Source organism: Oncorhynchus mykiss, chromosome 10, assembly GCF_013265735.2.
Source record: "Oncorhynchus mykiss isolate Arlee chromosome 10, USDA_OmykA_1.1, whole genome shotgun sequence".
NCBI lineage: Eukaryota > Metazoa > Chordata > Actinopteri > Salmoniformes > Salmonidae > Oncorhynchus > Oncorhynchus mykiss.
The window spans coordinates 58,855,360-58,869,019 of record NC_048574.1 but is presented as its reverse complement, the minus strand read 5'-3'; positions in this window follow the sequence as shown (position 1 = coordinate 58,869,019).

Here is a 13,660-nt window from a genome sequence, read left to right as displayed (position 1 = left end):
TGCCTACACTTGCAATTTTTTTGTTTATGAGGGGAAAAACTGTTTTGCTACCGGTAATGGACTGAGTTATGATTCCGTTATGGAGTTTGTACCAACGGGGTGGGATTTCCAAAGACCAAGGTGAACGACATGCCTAAGCGGGCTGAGTGGGGTACCATGCGATGGATCCGTGAAGATGTCCTGCTGTTTGTGAAGTAGATGGATACCAGAGAGGTTGTCATGTGCTCCAGTATCCACAAGACCATGAAATGGTACAAAATATTTTTCTATCATTTCATTGACATTGCTGTGGTGAATTCCTTCATTCTCAAGAAGGAAATGGCCAAGAGCTGTGGATAGCCCACCATCTCACAGCTAGCCTTCAAGGAGCTGCTCATCCAGGAGCTTGCTAGCTACAGCAAGTCCACTGCAGCACCTTCTGCTCCAACCAGTGGTGTTCACCTGCCCAGATTAATCTCTGCAGGCATGAATGTGCCTCAGGGCAAAAAGGGCACAGTAGGGAGACGTCATTGTGCCCTTTGTCACAGGAAATGCCCCATCACCTGCACCACCTGTTCAGTAAGCCTCTGCTTTACAACAGAAAGAGACTGCTATGGGCCATGGCACCAGCAGCACAATATTGTGTAGAGGACTGAGGGACTTCACAATATTGTAAATAGAAAATGTGTAAATAGTTACCCTTGTTATGTTTGTTTATTATTATTATTTATTTATTTAATTATTTATTTCATATAGATTTTTTGGGGGGGGTGGTACATTTGGGTACATTTGTGTGGGACACCTGGGTGACTTCATACTCAATGTCATGTAGCTCGCTCATTTTTGATTATCTGTCTTAAACTTTGCTCAGCTATTGTTGCCATCTTATGTTCTTCATTCAAATCATCCCCAGCATCCTATATGTATGTTTGGCTGTTCTTGGCCAGTTGAAAGATGATGCAGCAACAATAAAAAACAGATAACGTATGTTTATTTCCTTGTATTTTATTCTACCAGATCTATTGTGTTATATTCTCCTACATTCAACTCACAGTTCCACACAATTCAGTGTTTCCTTTCAAATGATACCAAGAATATGCATATCCTTGCTTCTGGCCCTGAGCTACAGGCATTTAGATTTGGGTAGGCGGGAAATTGGCGGGAAATTGAGAAGAAGGGTGGGGGGGGGGGGGGGGGGGGGGGGTACCACAAAGAAGTTAACAAACCATAGCTTTGGCAAGTTGGTTAGGACATCTACTTTGTGCATGACACAAGTCATTTTTTCAAAAATTGATTACAGACAGATCATTTCACTTATAATTAACTGCATCACAATTCCTGTGTGTCAGAAGTTTACGTACACTAAGGTGACTGTGCCTTTAAACAGCTTGAAAAATTCCAGAAAATAATATCATGGCTTTACAAGCTTCTGATAGGCTAATTGACATAATTTGAGTCAATTGGAAGTGTAGCTGTGGATGTATTTCAAGGCCTACCTTTAAACTCAGTGCCTCTTTGATTGACATCACGGGAAAATCAAAAGAAATCAGCCAAGACCTCAAAAAGAAAATTGTAGACCTCCACAAGTCTGGTTCATCCATGGGCGCAATTTCCAAATGCCTTAACGTACCACGTTCATTTGTACAAACTATAGTATGCAAGTATAAACACCATGGGACCACGCAGCCGTCATACCGCTCAGGAAGGAGACATGTTCTGTCTCCTAGTGATGAACGTACTTTGTTCTAGAAAAGTGCAAATCAATCCAAGAACAACAGCAAAGGACCTTGTGAGGATGCTGGAGAAAACAGGTACAAAAGTATCTATATCCACAGTAAAAACAAGTCCTATGTCGATATAACCTGAAAGGTCGCTCAGCAAGGAAGATGCCACTGCTACAAACCGCCATAAAAAAGCCAGACGACAGTTTGCAAATGCACATTGGGACAAAGATTGTACTTTAGGAGAAATGTCCTCTGGTCTGATGAAACAAAAATAGAACTGTTTGGCCATAATGACCATTGTTATGTTAGGAGGAAAAAGGGGGAAGCTTAAAAGCCGAAGAACACCATACCATCAGTGAAGCACGGGGGGTGGCAGCATCATGTTGTGGGGTTGATTTGCTGCACGAGGGACTGGCACACTTCAAAAATAGATGGCATCATTATGTGGATATATTGAAGCAACATATCAGTCTGTCAGGAAGTTAAAGCTTGGTCGCAAATGGGTTTCCAAATGGACAATGACTCCAAGCATACTTCCAAAGTTGTGGCAAAATGGCTTAAGGACAACGAAGTTAAGGTATTGGAGTGGCCATCACAAAGCCCTGACCTCAATACCATAGAAAATTTGTGGGCAGAATTGAAAAATCGTGTGCGAGCAAGCAAACCTTCAAACCTGACTCAGTTACTGATTTGGGAAGCTTGTGGAAGGCTACCCGAAACGTTTGACCCAAGTTAAACAATTTAAAGGCAATGCTACCAAATACTAATTGAGTATATGTAAACTCCTGACCCACTGGGAATGTGAAGAAAGAAATAAAAGCTGAAATAAATAATTCTCTCTACTATTATTCTTACATTTCACATTCTTAGAATAAGGTAGTGATCCTAACTGACCTAAGACAGATAATTGTTACTTGGATTAAATGTCAGGAATTTTGAAAAACTGAGTTTAAATGTATTTGGCTAAGGTGTATGTAAACTTCCAACTCATATCTTTTACATATTCACAGCAAAAGAATTGCAGTTTTCCACCCCCAAAAAATAAAAAGAGAGAACAGTTGAAGAAAAAATTAATGGGAAGCATTAGTGCTCTAGTATCAGAGACTGTCTGCTCCTGGTGAAGGCATCCTTCTGGCAGCAAAGTTGGATGGTAGAGGCAGAATTGATGATGGTAATGGTTGTGGTGATTACAGAGTTCCATACCAGTAATACTTTAGTAAATGTATCAAGCACAGTACCAGTTTTCCCCTCCATGACTTGCAGGAAAGCAACAGGAAATATTTATCTCATGAACACTGCTTTCTTATCGACTGAAACCGATCCGTTCCTCATTCCTATGGGCACGGAGTTGTTTTCAAGTCATTGTTTTCACTGTCGGTAAGTCTCACAGGAAACAATAAGCACTTGTCTAGGAATATACAGTACCAGTTTGGTGGCAAAAATTGCAAGATTATGTTATAATACTTTTATTGCATCAAATGGTTGTTTTATTTCAACAGAATAGAGTATTCTTAACTATTGTTTGTGTGTTCTACTGAGGATGGGCCTCTGGGAGATAACACATTTTAGGAGATTAACGATGTACTTTGGGAGATAAAATTTAACGAGCATTCCAGAGCATGAGTCAATGTTTCTGTTCTATAGCATACCAGGGAGAGATTGTTCCAGTTTGGAGTCGGAGGGCCAGACACTGGTATATACAATGAAAACTGTTGACACAGCAGATACTGTCTGCTATGTATTATAGGTATCTTTCATATAAATCTTAACCTTGTGACCCATTCTATATATTGGTTGTTTGTCATGTAGGTTGAATGGGGTGTATCTTGGCTATAAAAGACCTTTGTACCTTTGTCTCGGCGCTCTCAACGGATCATCAGAGACGGTAATTCATCAACCAGCCTTCACTATTGCAAAGATCTCACTCTTAAAGACTTAGTTTAAGTTTAACTCTGACTTGTGTGATAATTTTGTCTCTCCTTATTTGATAGTAAAGAAATGAACCACTATACCAGTCAACAGTTTGGAAACACCTACTCATTCAAGGTTTTTTTTTTATTTTTTTACTATTTTCTACATTGTAGAACAATAGTGAAGACATCAAAACAACGAAAAAATACAGATGGAATAATGTAGTAACCAAAAAAGTGTTAAACAAATCAGAATACATTTATATTTGAGATTCTTCAAAGTAGTCACCCTTTGCCTTGATGAGAGCATTGCACACTCTTGGTATTCTCTCAACCAGCTTCATGAGGTAGTCACTTGGAATGCTTGAAGGAGTTCCCACATATGCTGAGCACTTGTTGGCTGTTTTCCTTCACTCTGTGGACCAACATATTCCAAACCATCTCAATTGGGTTGAGGTCAGGTGAATATGGAGGCCAAGTCGTCTGATGCAGCACTCCATCACTCTCCTTCTTGGTCAAGTAGCCCTTACAAAGCCGGGAGGTGTGTTTTGTGTCATTGTCCTGTTGAAAAACAAATTATGTTCCCACTAAACGCAAACCAGATGGGATGGCGTATCGCTGCACAATGCTGTAGAAGCCATGCTGATTAAGTATGCCTTGAATTCTAAATAAATCACTGACACTGTCACCAGCAAAGCACCCCCACACCATCACACCTCCTCCTCCATGCTTCACAGTGGAAACCACACATGCAAAGATCATCTGTTCACCTTCTTTGCATCTCACAGACACAGTGGTTGGAACCAAAAATCAAAAATTTGGACTGATCAGACCAAAAGACATTTCCACCAGTCTAATGTCCAAAAGTATTTTCTTCTTATTGGTGTCCTTTAGTAGTGGTTTCTTTGCAGCAACTTGACCATGAAAGCCTGATTCACGCAGTCTCCTCTGAACAGTTGATGTTGAGATCTGTCTGTGAATTGAACTCTGTGAAACATTTATTTGGGTTGCAATCTGAGGTGCAGTTAACTCTAATGAACTCATCTTCTGCAGCAGAGGTAACTCTAGGTCTTCCTTATCTTTGGCAGTCCTCATGAGAGCCAGTTTCATCATAGTGCTTAATGGTATTTGCCATTGCACTTGAAGGAACTTTCAAAGTTCTTGAAATTTTCTAGATTGACTAACCTTCATGTCTTAAAGTAATGATGGACTGTGAGGAGCTTTTCTTGCCATAATATGGACTTGGTCTTTTATCAAACAGCGCTATCTTCTGTATACCAACCCCACCTTGTCACAGAACAACTGATTGGCTCAAACGTATTAAGAAAAGAGCTTCCACAAATGAACACCTGTTAATTGAAATGCATTCCAGGTGACTAATTAATGAAGCTGGTTGAGAGAATGCTAGGAGTATGCTGCCTCCGGAACTTTCATCGAGCACACCTGCCCCCTATTCCCAGTGATAAGCAATTGTATAAGTGTGCCCTGTGTTCACCTTTTGCTGTCGGTTATTGTTACTATGTCTGTTGGTGGGTGTGAGAACCTGTGCTGTGTTTTTGGGCTTTCGTTTCCTTGTGGATTGCGCAGATGATTACGGGTCTCCTCCTGTGGGATAATCATTATGTGCGTATATGTTACGGGTCTCGCTCCGGTGTATGTATTCAAGGTACTCCTTGCTCTTTTGTTTGGGTTTCAACCCCGTGTTTTGAATATATGTCTGTTTGGTCTTCATTCCCGTGCATACTCGGCACACTGTAATTTGGGAAATAAAAACCCCTATTGCGCATTCCTGCACCTGTCTCCTGAATCCCTTCATACCAGCGTGACATGTGCAGAACTGCAATCAAGGCAAATGGTGGCTAGTTATATAAATAATATAAATAAGTCATATAAAATATATTTTGATTTTTTTTAAACACTTTTTTTGGTTACTACATGATTCCATGTGTGTTATTTCATAGTTTAGATGTCTTCACTATTATTCTACAATGTAGAAAATAGTTAAAATAAAGAAAAACCCTTGAATGAGTCGGTGTGTCCAATCCTTTCACTGGTACTGTAGGTCTGAACACTCTGAATATAGGTCTGAACACTCTGGATAGGCCTAATGAACATTGATAATAAATGGGTCAGGTCCATGTAAGATTGGTTTAAACTTAGTTTTGCAGGTCTATACAGTCAATCATTTATTTTGACTGTATGGTGAAACCAGAGGATGCATTAGGCTCATGTTCATTATTGTTTTTTGTTTGTTTTTTACCTTTATTTAACTAGGCAAGTCAGTTAAGACCAAATAATTGTTTTCAATGACAGCCTAGGAACAGTGTAAACTGTTATAAACTGCCTGTTCAGGGGCAGAATGACAGCTTTGTACCTTGTCAGCTTGGGGGTTTGAACTTTCAACCTTCCAGTTACTAGTCCAACAGTCTAACCACTAGGCTACCCTGCTGCCTCATGTTGGCTTTGGCTGGGACACTCAAAGACATTCAGAGACTTGTCCCGAAGCCACTCCTGCTTTGTCTTAGCTGTGTGCGGGTCTGAGTTCCTGAGTGATCTGGAGCAGGTTTTCATCAAGGATCTCTCTGTACTTTGCTACGTTCATCTTTGCCTCAGTCCTGGCTAATCTCCCAGTCCCTGCATCAGAAAAACATCACCACAGCACGACACTGAATGGTGCCAGGTTTCCTCCAGAAGTGAAACTTGGCATTCAGTTCAAGAGCTCAATCTTGTTTTCATCAGACCAGATTATCTTGTTTTTTAAGGTCTGGGAGTCTTTAGGTGCCTTTTGGCAAACTACAAGTTGGCTGTCATGTGTCTTTTAATGAGGAGTGGCTTCCGCCTGGCCACTCTAACATAAAGGCCTGATTGGTTGAGTGGTGCAGAGATGGTTGTCCTTCTGGAAGGTTCTCCCATCTCCACAGAGGAACTCTGGAGCTCTGTCAGAGTGGCCATTGGGTTCTTCTCCCCGGATTGCTCAGTTTGGCTGGGTGGCCAGCTCTAGGAAGAGTCTTGGTGGTTCCAAACTTCTTCCATTTAAGAATGACGTAGGCCACTATATTCTTGGGGACCAGACATTTTTTGGTACATTTCCCCAGATCTTTGCCCCAACACAATCCTGTCCTGGAGCTCTACGGACATTTCCTTCCCCTGCATGCCTTGGTTTTTGCTCTGACATGCACTGTCAACTGTGGGACCTTATATAAACAATTGTGTGCCTTTCCAAATCATGTCCTATCAATTGAAATTACCACAGGTGGACTCCGATCAAGTTGTAGAAACACCTCAAGGATGATCAATGGAAGCAGGATGCAACTGAGCTACATTTCGAGTCTCATAGCAAAGGGTCTGAATACTTATGTAATTAAGGTCCTCTAAAAAAATGTTTTTTTCGCTTCGTGTAGATTGCTGAGGAAAAAAATTATATTTAATCAATTTTAGAATTATACTTTCCGAAGACATTGTATGTCATAAAAAGAACACTCCTAGTCACTCCTAGTTGCTCAATGGTACAGTAGGCCTAGATGTGTAAGTTACAATATGGGAACCATTTTACATGTTCTTAATGCCAGTAATAGTTAGTCTTGCTGACACCTAACTTGAAATCTTCCTAACCTGAGAGTCTGGAAAGGCTCGATTATGATGTAGGCAAGGTGTGTTGATAATGAATGGGGCAGTGCTGTTTCAGTGATGGTCTTCTCTGTGTCTTTCTCACTCAAACACCCACATGGACAGCCACACACACAAGCCCCATAGCACTGCCCGATTCCAATACAACTGTTAGATTTTCAATACAACGAAATGTCTCAACCCCCCAGATAAAAATTGAAGCTTATGCCTTCTCCTGCACAAATACTGCACTAACAACGGGCTCCTGTCCAGACCAGTGTGTCACAGCTCTCCTTCTCTGTGTACCACGTGAGTTGCGTCAGCAATGCTAAGTAATAGCGCCAATGACAACAAAAATATCCCCCGTTCATTCTCTTCTCTCTCCCTCCCCCTTTGTTCACCCCCCACCACTCCACCCTTCCCCCTCTCTCACCCTCTCCATTGCTCTCTCCCCTCTACCCCCTTCTGTCTCTCACCCTCCTTCCCCCTCCAGCACTTTTCATTTCTCTCCCCCTCTCGCTCCTCTCTCCCTCCTCTCTCCCTGTCCCTCTATCACCCTCCCCTCTCTCTCTCCACTTCCCTCACTCTCCCTCTTTCTCTCTCTCCCTCCTCCTCCCTCCTTATTTCCATGCCTCCCCTCCTTTCATCTCTCGCTATCCCTCTCCCTCCTCTCTCTCACCCTACACTTTATACACAGACAAACAAAACAGACACAGACAGACACAGACATTTTCAAGTCAATCTAAAACAAACAAATCTTCAGAATTCATTCAAGAATTCATAACAAGGCTCTTAGTTTCTAGAACTGCACGACCATTTTGTCCAATGGAGGTCAAAGTACTTTCAAATTTACGATACCTGGTCCCCCCCCCCGGTTCACAAATATGTAACATTTGAGAAGATTACATATTTTTCACCATTTGAAGCCGTCCCTATTACCCCCAGCTGCAATATGTATTTTTTGGGGCAACACGAACAAAAAAATTGCTCTATCATTCTCATTGAAAGCAAGTCTTAGAAGCGGTAGATCTGTTCTATGCGCGTTATTTCTATGCTTCCTGTTCTTAAGTTTAGTTTTTGCTTCTTTAACTTTTTACACCAGCTTCAAACAGATGTAAATAAAATATGTTTGGTTATGGAAAATACACTGCTCAAAAAAATAAAGGGAACACTAAAATAACACATCCTAGATCTGAATGAATTAAATATTCTATTGAATACTTTTTTTCTTTATGTAGCTGAATCCGCTGACAACAAAATCACACAAAAATGATCAATGGAAATCAAATTTGTCAACCCATGGAGGTCTGGATTTGGAGTCACACTCAAAATTAAAGTGGAAAACCACACTACAGGCTGATTGCTAATTGCCTATAATTTCCACCTGTTGTCTATTCCATTTGCACGACAGCATGTGAAATTTATTGTCAACCAGTGTTGCTTCCTAAGTGGACAGTTTGATTTCACAGAAGTGTGATTGACTTGGAGTTACATTGTGTTGTTTAAGTGTTCCCTTTATTTTTTTTGAGCAGTGTATATTTAACAGTGGTTTAGATGGCACAATGATTCTCTACACTAAACTTGCTTGTTTTGTCACATAAACAGGAAGCTGAACCTACAAACAGGGCATCCCTATAAGGTCACGATTGGATGTGTGCCAGGATGGATAGCTAGTCAACGGGGGATCACAGTAAACGGGGGTGATATGGTTTTTTGAGGGCTGTATGTAATGCTTTTCTATGGAGGAACGCCTTGTTGTCTGTGGGACCAAGTTTTCACTGTGAAGAGTTTATTTCCAATGTTCCGATTTAGGCTTGCGTTCATCGGGAGAGTCTGCTGAACGATCCCATGCATGTTTTGTTTCTAGCCTCAACCATTCTGCCGATGTCACTCAAACACACATTAGACTCTAGGTCAGGATTCAAGTGTGCCCTACCTACCTGCCTACCATGTAGTGGGTGGAGGGACGTTAATTGTTAATTAGGTTAACACAGAGTCTAAGCCATGTTGAAGCCGGCGTGGGGGGGGGGGGGGGGGGGGGGTTCTTTAAAGCTATTTGGAATTGTTTTAAAAAGGTCATACCAAGGATCATTTGAATTTTAAGACCCCTTGGCATATAACAAAAAAATATATACATTTTTTTATGAAACATTATTTGGGGCCTTACTGCTATTAGTCTTGGTCTTTTTGTAAATGTGTATAACTTTATGGAACTACTACATGTGCCAATCTCATTTAAAATCAAATTATTAGAGACACCCATGGTTTTTTCACTCACCATGCGTCATTTGTGTAATGGTCATGTATGTTGAAAAGTGTCATTTTTTGGGATGTGAGCACTCAGTTTGTTTGTTTGACCTGATGAAGATCTGTTTCAGCTCAAAACGTTGTCAATAAAGTGGTGAATTGGGAGCTTTGACAGTGTGCGGGCCTTCTTGTTCTTTACTGCTATTAGCCCATACAAACGCGTTGAATAACAGATTTACTACAAGGAACGACAGATAGGCCCAAAAATGATCTAACGGAGGTGTCTGTCGTATATCTGGAAGCATGAGAAACATCAGTAAACATTTGTAATTAACCTCTTACTTTTGGCACTAAACAGTCTCCATATACAGTGCATTCGGAAAGTATTCAGATGTCTAGAGTTTTTCCACATTTTGATAAATCACAGCATTATTCTACATTTGATTAAATTAAATGTTTTCCTCGTCAATCTACAAACAATACCTCAAAATGACAAGGCGAAAACAATTTTTTTGAAACTTTTGCAAATGTATAAATAAAAAAAAACTGAAAATCCATATTTACAGTGCCTTGCGAAAGTATTCGGCCCCCTTGAACTTTGCGACCTTTTGCCACATTTCAGGCTTCAAACATAAAGATATAAAACTGTATTTTTTTGTGAAGAATCAACAACAAGTGGGACACAATCATGAAGTGGAACGACATTTATTGGATATTTCAAACTTTTTTAACAAATCAAAAACTGAAAAATTGGGCGTGCAAAATTATTCAGCCCCTTTACTTTCAGTTCAGCAAACTCTCTCCAGAAGTTCAGTGAGGATCTCTGAATGATCCAATGTTGACCTAAATGACTAATGATGATAAATACAATACAACTGTGTGTAATCAAGTCTCCGTATGAATGCACCTGCACTGTGATAGTCTCAGAGGTCCGTTAAAAGCGCAGAGAGCATCATGAAGAACAAGGAACACACCAGGCAGGTCCGAGATACTGTTGTGAAGAAGTGTAAAGCCGGATTTGGATACAAAAATATTTCCCAAGCTTTAAACATCCCAAGGAGCACTGTGCAAGCGATAATATTGAAATGGAAGGAGTATCAGACCACTGCAAATCTACCAAGACCTGGCCGTCCCTCTAAACTTTCAGCTCATACAAGGAGAAGACTGATCAGAGATGCAGCCAAGAGGCCCATGATCACTCTGGATGAACTGCAGAGATCTACAGCTGAGGTGGGAGACTCTGTCCATAGGACAACAATCAGTCGTATATTGCACAAATCTGGCCTTTATGGAAGAGTGGCAAGAAGAAAGCCATTTCTTAAAGATATCCATAAAAAGTGTTTAAAGTTTGCCAAAAGCCACATGGGAGACACGAAGAAGGTGCTCTGGTCAGATGAAACCAAAATTGAACTTTTTGGCAACAATGCAAAACGTTATGTTTGGCGTAAAAGCAACACAGCTGAACACACCATCCCCACTGTCAAACATGGTGGTGGCAGCATCATGGTTTGGGCCTGCTTTTCTTCAGCAGGGACAGGGAAGATGGTTCAAATTGATGGGAAGATGGATGGAGCCAAATACAGGACCATTCTGGAAGAAAACCTGATGGAGTCTGCAAAAGACCTGAGACTGGGACGGAGATTTGTCTTCCAACAAGACAATGATCCAAAACATAAAGCAAAATCTACAATGGAATGGTTCAAAAATAAACATATCCAGGTGTTAGATTGGCCAAGTCAAAGCCCAGACCTGAATCCAATCGAGAATATGTGGAAAGAACTGAAAACTGCTCTTCACAAATGCTCTCCATCCAACCTCACTGAGCTCGAGCTGTTTTGCAAGGAGGAATGGGAAAAAATGTCAGTCTCTCGATGTGCAAAACTGATAGAGACATACCCCAAGCGACTTACAGCTGTACTCGCAGCAAAAGGTGGCGCTACAAAGTATTAACTTAAGGGGGCTGAATAATTTTGCACGCCCAATTTTTCAGTTTTTGATTTGTTAAAAAAGTTTGAAATATCCAATAAATGTCGTTCCACTTCATGATTGTGTCCCACTTGTTGTTGATTCTTCACAAAAAAATACAGTTTTATATCTTTATGTTTGAAGCCTGAAATGTGGCAAAAGGTCGCAAAGTTCAAGGGGGCCGAATACTTTCGCAAGGCACTGTACATATGTATTCAGACCCTTTGCTATGAGACTATAAATTTAGCTCAGGTGCATCCTGTTTCCATTGATCATCCTTGAGATGTTTATATCACTTGATTGAAGTCCACTTCTGGTAAATTAAATTGATAGGACTTGATTTGGAAAGGCACACACCTGTCAGTATATGGTAACACAGTTGACAGTGCATGTCAGAGCAAAAACCAAGCCATGAGGTGGAAGGAATTGTCTGTAGAGCTCCTAGACAGGATTGTGTTGAGGCACAGATCTGAGGAAGGGTATCAAAAAATGTCTGCAGCACTGAAGTAACCCAAGAACACAGTGGCCTCCATCATTCTTAAATGGAAGAAGTTTGGAACCACCAAGACTCTTCCTAGACCTGGCCATCCGGCCAAACTGAGCAATCCGGGGAGAAGGGCCTTGGTCAGGGGGGTGACCAAGAACCCAATGGTCAGTCTGACAGAGCTCCAGAGTTCCTCTGTGGAGATGGGAGAACATTCCAGGTTTGACAACCATCTCTGCAGCACACCACCAATCAGGTCTTTATGGTAGAGTGGCCAGATGGATGCCATTCTTCACTAAAAGGCACACGACAGCCCGCTTGGAGTTTGCCAAAAGGCACCTAAAGAACTCTCAGACCATGAGAAACAAGATTCTCTGGTCTGATGAAACCAGGATTTAACTCTTTGGCCTGAATGTCACGTATCCCTACGTTGAAGCATGGCAGTGACAGCATTATGCTGTGGGACTGTTTATCAGCGTCTGGGACTGGGAGACTAGTTAGGAGCGAGGGAAAGATGAAAATAGTAAAAAACAGAGAGTTCATTGTTGGAAACCTGCTCCAGAGCGGCGTTATTCTCTTTCCAACAGGACAACAACCCTAAACACAAAGCCAAGACAACGCAGGAGTGGCTTATAGACATGTCTCTGAATGTCCTTGAGTGGCCTAGACAGAGCCTGGACTTGAACCCTATCGAACATCTCTGGAGAGATCTGAAAATAGCTGTGCAGCGACAGTCCCCATCCAACCTGACAGAGCTTGAGAGGATCTGCAGAGAAGAATGGGAGAAACTTCCCCAAAACAGGTTTGACAAGCTTGTAGCGTCATACCCAAGAAGACTCGAGGCAATAATCATTGCCAAAGGAGTAAATGGACTGAATACTTACTTAAACATAATATTTCATTTAATTTTTTAATTTTTTATAAATTCACAAAAAAATAGAAAACAACTATTTAATCCATTTTAGAACAAGGCTGTTAGGTAACACAACTGGAAAAAGTCAAGGGGTTTGAATACTTTCCGAATGCATTGTTGTTTTATAAAAGTAGAGACAGAGATAGTAAATGATACATCATACAATGCAGTTGAGGAACAATGGGAAAGACATTCCGCTTTGAAAGTTGATAAACTTGTATCCCCACTTTTAAATTGCCCATGAATGTTTTGGTACACATACTGGAGAGCTCCTCTTCAACACCTATTCAGCATCGTTCACACCCTCTTAAGCTTTAGCCCCTCCCATCTCTTTAAGGATTCACATGTGAGAACATGTGTTAAACAGAGCGAGTAAGGTAGTGTTGTAAACAACCAAAGATTTCAAGACTAAAAGTGGTGAAAGTAGTAGCCTACAATAAGGTACAACTCCAGGTATAAATACACTATATCTAGTCTGTGGCCTATATCCTAATCTGACTTTGGTGCAGTTCATGTTGTTCTTCACATTATCGTCTCTGGTAAACACAGACTAAATCAAATAAATGTGTGTTTTATTTGCCACATGCAAATAATACTGAAGGTGAGAAATGGTTTAGTAGCAATATAAAAACTCTAAAGTGTCAAGATAAAAATATTTTGTAAATATTTTTTAATTATTAGATTATGCTCACTCAGACACAATTTAATAAATGTATGGGTCATATGAAAGAAATGGGTCATGTGAAAGAAATGCTATAACCAACCCAGCGGTAATTACCCAGAAGTAATTTTTCCAACAATTGCTTACAGACAGATTATTTCACTTAAAAAT